Consider the following 8,343-nt stretch of genomic DNA (forward strand, 5'->3'; position numbering starts at 1 on the left):
TTTCCTTGGTTTCTGCTGTAAACAAAGCAGCGCTGAACTTATGAACTTTAATATGCGTTATACAGAGGCAAGATGAAAAGAGAAAATACCATCCAAACTTTTCTAAAGACAGTAAGTTCCCCTCAGACATACATTCATATAAACTCCTAGCCCTAATTGAATCGCGATTTGTTTAGCATCTCAACCGATTTGAATCGTCACATATTTGAATCGATTTTCAACCGGCTCGCGGTTAATCGTTACATTCCTAATAAAAATGGTTAAAAATGTCCAAATGAGTGCTATTTTCTGAAGTTATATGATGCTGTTATATCATAATGATCTCTTTTTTTTCCTTTTTTAGAGGTTTTAAGTATGAGTAAAACTCACTGTTTGTTGTAACCTTTAGTTTTGTAGATCACACGAGTCCTGTGACTGGAGGCCTGTTGTTAGCGTTAGCTTTCGTGACCATCTGTCTGTTTGGTCCTTGACACCTGTATTATCCCGTCATACGGGTCCTGCGGCGATCACGCGGCTCCGGGCTCCGCAGGGGCGTCTCTTTGACCCGAGATCACCTTCACAGAGCTGTTTGTCTTTCACTGATTTCAGTCAAACCGCAAGGACAAGGACTCAGAGAGCCGTACAGTACAGTACAGTACACTAGATAGATCACATCTGGTGCTGTCTGTTGAGTGCGCACTAGGACTGAGTAATATGATGGTCTGTTTGGCACTGTGAAGTAAAGTTTAGTCCGCTATTGTACTGAATTCATGACTCTGATAATATTATAACACTATTTTGACTGGTTTGACTGTTTCATTTTAAACTGTTTCATAATGTGAAGCTGTTTTTGAGTTATGTCAGACTGATTCACTCATTTGATTTGATTCTGATCTTTTGCAAAAATAACTTTAAATACAAGTATTTGAATTTCTGGTTTATATATATATAACGTTTTAAGAAGTAAATGTAATTGAATAATTGAATTATTAAAAATATAAAATATTAATATTTATATTTAATGAAATTTACTTATTCAATTTAATAATAATTGAGTAATTTAAAGTATTTTTGAAAATAGTAAAAATAATTTGTTGCAATAATTATTTTGTAATTATTTAATATAGTCATTAAATCATTTTTCATTAAAATGATTTTTCATTAAATTTAAATAGCTGGTTTATCAAAATTAGGGTTAATGAATAAACCTAAATTAATTGAATTATTGAATTATTCATTAATATAAAACACGAATAATTACTTATCTAATTTAATTATTCAAATTGAATAATTAATGTTTTTTATTTAAAATAGTAAATATAATTTGTAAGAATGATAATTCTATAATTATGTAATATTATTATTTTATTATTTTAATTATTAATCATTTTTTATTAAACGCAAAAGAGATTTCAAATTAAACATAATCTTTTTTTTATTTTTTTTATTAGGATTGAAAATCAGAGTTAATTGAATAATTTCCAGCAAAAATAAATATATTATGATACATTCTCCGTGATTGAAAAGTTAGGAATAATTGCAATTTTTAAAAACATTTTTGAATGAAGTCCTTTATGCTCACCAAGGCTGCATTATTTGATCAAAAAATACAGAAATATTGTAAAATAACTATTTAAAATATAATTTATTTCTGTGATCAAAGCTGTATTTTCAGCATCATTACTCCAGTCTTCAGTGTCACATGATCTTCAGAAATCATTATAATATGCTGCTCAGTTATTCTTTCAAAAGCATTAAAAAAACGAATTATTCCAGACTTTTGACCGCTCGTGTTTTACAATGTATTACACTGATTTAAAATAACATGATAAAGTGATGCTATGAGATCAGTGCTGGATGAATGGAAAGGTGAATGTAGGGTCAGATAAAAGGCTGACGGGATTTATGGAGCATTTTCATCATCCTGACCGCAGCGTTATGCTCTGATTTGAGGGACTGTCAAATTTATAGCCTTACAAAATATGAGGGAATGATGACGTCAGCGGCAAGATGTTTTTAAGTCAATGCAATGCATGCACTGATAAGAGCAGGAATATGAGCTGAGAAAGGAAGCAGGGTGATTGTATAGAATTGCATTCAGCTTTTGTCGGTGATAGACGGTGCCCGCTCCGTTTGGAGCATCGCTGTTGGCGAAGGAAAGCGGAAGCAGATGCCTTCAGGCTCACGCGTGTGTTCCTCCTTTAATCGGCTTACCTTGCCTTAAAAACCCAGAGAAACGAGACGGTTGAGTGACTAAACAAATCTGCTTCTGCTCACTCGAGCCATTTCAATAACGCGCTGTGATGCAGCAGACTCAGTCCTGCTTTCATAATCAGGTTTTCATGATTCTTTAGTAGTCATTTATTTGTGGTCAAGCACTGTTAGGATTGATCATACTTAGTGTCAGAGGTTAGTTTAAATCAACACTAAGTATTAAAGTTCAGTCTGTGTCATCTTGCAGTGTTATAAAGAGTACTTATCTGAAGCAGTTAGCAACCAATCAGAACACCCTAACAAAAGCATAGCAACGCCCTGGCAACCACCTAGCTGTTATTACTTTCAGTATTTTATGTTTACATTATATATGTTTGTTATATTATGTTATATATTTCATATTGTTTTATGTTTGATTTTTAAAATATTTTCATATTTTAAATTTATTTTTTATATAGTTTGATGTATTTATTATATTTTATTATATATTTTTTTTTCGTATGTAATTAATTTTTTTATTTTATATTTTATTTCATTAAATGTTTTATGTATTTTTATATATGTTATATAGTTTTTATTGATATTCATTTTATTTATTTATTTTTTTTCAAAATGTATTTTCTATTTTTTCATTTTATTAAAATTTTAGTTTGTTTTTATATTTAACATTTATTTCTTTTTATATTTAATTTAACTTTATATATTTTTTTAGATTTATTTCATTTTATTTTAATATTTTATTAAATTTTTAATATTTTATTTTATGTTAATTTTACGTAATGCTTTCTTTTTTATTTTCTATCTCTGCTTTGCGTTATTAATACATCTACATGGATATTTTAGATGACATCTCTGTCTCTCTCTCATAGAAGACATCAGAATGGAGGCCAGCGTTCCCGCAGAGAAGAAGGACTGCAAGTCGTCTGCTTTGGATGGAAACGTCTTCAGCGAGCTGCACAAAAAACCTTCCCCATCATCCCTGGCCAGAGGTACGAACTCGATTTCACTTCCTACTCTCGTCCAACTAGATATCTCTGCGTTTAGCTCTCAAATCACATGCATGCGTGCACAAATTCAAATTTGGTGCGTCCGACATCATTGGTTCTTGCATATCACATGACCAGTTGCATCGCATGCAGTGTGAATGAGATTTAAGAGTTGCACGTGAGGTTTAATGTGAAGCAGATGATGTTTTGAGTCTTTCTCGGGTTATTTATCACACCAGCCGAGAGCTTAAAGACTCCAGCGAGCCGAGGAAGAGAATATGCACATGAAATATGCATTTTAAAGATAAAATATGGCGCTCGCGGTGCCGGCCGTCCCTGATAAGCCCCCGAGAGTCAAAGGTGAGCCTCCGTCGGGCCTGATATGAATCCTAAATTCACGTTTATTAATACCGAGCGAGCGGCGCGTCTCACACAAGTGCAGTCGACACGTAATCACGGCCGATTGGACGAGCCCGGCGGCTTTTAGCGCTCTGTTTGCTCTGAGATTAATCAGAAAGAGCGCGAGCATGTTTAAAACATGTCTTTAGGAGAGCGATAAAAGCGCTGAATAATGAGGCCCAAAGACCTTGTTCGTTCCTCCAGAGTGTAAGTGTTATGAATTAGTTAAAATGTCAGCGGAGGACAACACGTGCCGAGGCCCACCTTTGAAATGGAAATACCTCTGCTGGATTTTTATAGAGATCCATGAAGGAATTTGGTGGCCTGCCATTGTAAAGGAAAGAGAAATCCACTATTTGCTGAAGAAAGGAGCGGAAAAATAGGCCACACAGTGGCAACAAGACATCATTTATAGAGTGTGATTTTCCCTCGTACATGATTAATATGATTCGTCTTTAACTGCTGGGTTAAATTATGACCGAGCCTGAAGTGAAAGTGAATTTGAGATCCTAACTTTGTTTGATCGAACTAAGAAGTAGCATTGATGGTATCAGACGGAGATTTTATTGATTTGTCAGGTATATTTGATCTAACTATAAACCTTCTTGCATGGATGCAAAAACAGATCAATTCTTGACATGCGTCAGGAGTTTGTTATTTATAAGTTTATATTTTATTTAGTTTTTTATCTTTTTATCTTTTAATTTTCTTTTTTCTATGATATTTTATTCAATTTAAACTGAATATATTTATGTAAAAATAAAAACTAATTCAAAGCATTAATGAACATTGGCCTCAACTTCAATAGGAAGCAATTCAACGCAATAAAGAAAACTCTATGCCATAGGGTCTTTAAATACATTTTCTCTATTAATGTCATTGCTGTATAAGAGAAACAACTGAAACATTACAGAGATCTCGATTCATATGCTACTCTGATTATATACCATGGTAATGAATGGTTGCCATTATGCACTTTTGACACTCGGATCTGTCGTGGATGCAAACTTTCAGTATCTTCAGCAGAAGAGAGCGAGCATGTTTAAAACATGCCTGTAGACCAGTGATAAAAGTTGTCTATAATGAGGCCGAAAGAGCTTGTTCTTACCTCCAGAGTATAACTGCTATGAATTAGTGAAAGCGGCGGTCGCAGCGGTGGACTGCGGCCCGTCTGAGACCTTTGAAATGGTGTTTCTGCTTTCTGATTCATGAAAGACTTTGGTGGCCTGCCATTATTTCAAACGGTCATTAATTGTGCATCAAAGAATGGCGTGAAATCGGGACGTTTGTGATTGCAGTGTGAACAGGCTTTGGTTTTGGTGTGTGAAGGATGTTCTGAGAGACTCCAGACGGATGTATATTAATCACGGACTAACAGGTAGTTTTGATTTGAGCGTATTTTTAGCAGAAAAACCACCGAAACTGCTTCGAATCTGAGCTTAAACGAATTAAAACCACTGTTAATGTGGCCTGCAGCACTGTGTTGTTAGAAGCTCCTCTGTATTTGTGAATGAAAACAACTCGATGTGACTGAGGTCATGCTTTACTGAAAATATGTTTTTGTGTAACAACACAAAAAATACCCAAAACTCTAGAGGAAGCACATGTGAGAAACATATGAGACAGGAGAGACAAATCATGTAGTAAATCTACATGTTTCTAGTGTGATTAAATTTGAGATTTAGAAACATTTAAAAATGATTTTTAAAAAAGGGACGAGCTGTTCAGTATATCTAGCTTAATCAGTGTGGTTATTATTAATTGAAAGTTAAACTGTTAAAAAGTATTTTCGGTCATTGAGATAAAATAAAATCACTAATATTTGGAATTAGCTTTTATTTTTATGTAAATATATTCAGTTTAATTAAAATAAAATATAAAATAAAAATAAAATATATAAATAAAATATCAAATGAAATGAAATATAAATATATAAACAATACATAAAATAAAATAAAAATTTTAGATAAAAAAATATATTAAAATTGGAAAAATATAGAAACAAAGACCTTGTTCGTTCCTCCAGAGTGTAAGTGTTATGAATTAGTTAAAATGTCAGCGGAGGACAACACGTGCCGAGGCCCACCTTTGAAATGGAAATACCTCTGCTGGATTTTTATAGAGATCCATGAAGGAATTTGGTGGCCTGCCATTGTAAAGGAAAGAGAAATCCACTATTTGCTGAAGAAAGGAGCGGAAAAATAGGCCACACAGTGGCAACAAGACATCATTTAGAGAGTGTGATTTTCCCTCGTACATGATTAATATGATTCGTCTTTAACTGCTGGGTTAAATTATGACCGAGCCTGAAGTGAAAGTGAATTTGAGATCCTAACTTTGTTTGATCGAACTAAGAAGTAGCATTGATGGTATCAGACGGAGATTTTATTGATTTGTCAGGTATATTTGATCTAACTATAAACCTTCTTGCATGGATGCAAAAACAGATCAATTCTTGACATGCGTCAGGAGTTTGAAGCTGTATGAGAAATGTTTTAAATCATTTTGAGACATTATCTTGGCATTTCTTTGCTCCCTTTGAGACATCGTTGAGATCTCTTTTGAAACTCTAGAAGAGAAAACAATATAAAAGACCTCGTCAATTCTACATTTGGCTGTTGAAAGATTCAATATTACTAGATAGAAACAATTAAACATTTTTTTTTTTTAAATATTACTAGTTTATGAGCCATTCGATATTAATCAGTGTTGTCATTGTTAACTAAAACTGAAACTATTAAAATAGTAAAAATTTTAAAAAGTAATTAAAATAAAGCTGAAATAAAATAAAATATAACTCTTACATGAAAAACGTAAACTTCAGTAATTAGGAAAAACAATAAGGGACCTCATTAAATCTACATTTGGCTGTTGAAAAATTTAAATTTAGCAGGTAGACACAATTAAAAATTGTAAAAAAAAAAAAAAAAAATTATTAATTAAAACAAGCTATTAAAAATAGTAATCATTTAAAAAAGTAATTAAAAACAAAGCTGAAATAAAATATAAATATTAGATGAAAAACTTCAACTTAAAAAACTTCAATTAGAAAATCAAAAGAAAAAAAATTGAAATGTTGCCTTGGCAACTAACTAAAATGAACAAGTTTGAGTTGAAGGACTAAATTACTAAAACTGAGATAATTTTTAATTAAAGCTACAGTATGTAGTAATATTAAAAAAAAACTAATAAAAATGACAAAAAAAACTATAAATATAAAATGAGGCCGAAAGAGCTTGTTCTTACCTCCAGAGTATAACTGCTATGAATTAGTGAAAGCGGCGGTCGCAGCGGTGGACTGCGGCCCGTCTGAGACCTTTGAAATGGTGTTTCTGCTTTCTGATTCATGAAAGACTTTGGTGGCCTGCCATTATTTCAAACGGTCATTAATTGTGCATCAAAGAATGGCGTGAAATCGGGACGTTTGTGATTGCAGTGTGAACAGGCTTTGGTTTTGGTGTGTGAAGGATGTTCTGAGAGACTCCAGACGGATGTATATTAATCACGGACTAACAGGTAGTTTTGATTTGAGCGTATTTTTAGCAGAAAAACCACCGAAACTGCTTCGAATCTGAGCTTAAACGAATTAAAACCACTGTTAATGTGGCCTGCAGCACTGTGTTGTTAGAAGCTCCTCTGTATTTGTGAATGAAAACAACTCGATGTGACTGAGGTCATGCTTTACTGAAAATATGTTTTTGTGTAACAACACAAAAAATACCCAAAACTCTAGAGGAAGCACATGTGAGAAACATATGAGACAGGAGAGACAAATCATGTAGTAAATCTACATGTTTCTAGTGTGATTAAATTTGAGATTTAGAAACATTTAAAAATGATTTTTAAAAAAGGGACGAGCTGTTCAGTATATCTAGCTTAATCAGTGTGGTTATTATTAATTGAAAGTTAAACTGTTAAAAAGTATTTTCGGTCATTGAGATAAAATAAAATCACTAATATTTGGAATTAGCTTTTATTTTTATGTAAATATATTCAGTTTAATTAAAATAAAATATAAAATAAAAATAAAATATATAAATAAAATATCAAATGAAATGAAATATAAATATATAAACAATACATAAAATAAAATAAAAATTTTAGATAAAAAAATATATTAAAATTGGAAAAATATAGAAAAGTTGAAGGACTAAAATTACTTAAAATAACTAAATGTATTTAAAAAATGACTAAAAAATAATTAAAACTATATAGACATAAAAAACTTTTAAAATGACAAAAGCACATAATAAAATGACCAAAACTTTAACAAAAAAAATAATTTAGTTTAACTTGATGCACTAAAATAAGCTAAAACTGAAATAAAAATGAATAAAAACTCTATAAAGATATTTAAAAACAACAAAAACGACACAATAATCTTTAACCAAAATTAACATGACAGCAGAACATATAAAAGACCTATATGACTCACTTATCTTCTGTAAAACACAAAAGAAGATATTTTGAAAAGTGTTTCAGTGTTTTATTGTTGTCTGTACAATGTTGTCTGGTTTCTAACATTCACAAGTAACTTGGAAAAAGTAAGTCATAAATGTTTGCAACGAATTTAGGGCGAGTAAATGATGGCAAAAGTGTCATTTTCGGGTGAACAATTCCTTTAAAGGGGTCATATGATGCTTTTTTAAAGATCATTATTTGGTGTATTTGGTGTAACAGAATATGTTGACATGCTTTAATGTTCAAAAAACACATTATTTTTCAAATACTGTACATTATTGTAGGTCCTCTATGCCCCGCCTCT

Source organism: Sinocyclocheilus rhinocerous, unplaced genomic scaffold (genome assembly GCF_001515625.1).
Source record: "Sinocyclocheilus rhinocerous isolate Xijiao unplaced genomic scaffold, SAMN03320098_v1.1 scaffold147, whole genome shotgun sequence".
NCBI classification, from domain to species: domain Eukaryota; kingdom Metazoa; phylum Chordata; class Actinopteri; order Cypriniformes; family Cyprinidae; genus Sinocyclocheilus; species Sinocyclocheilus rhinocerous.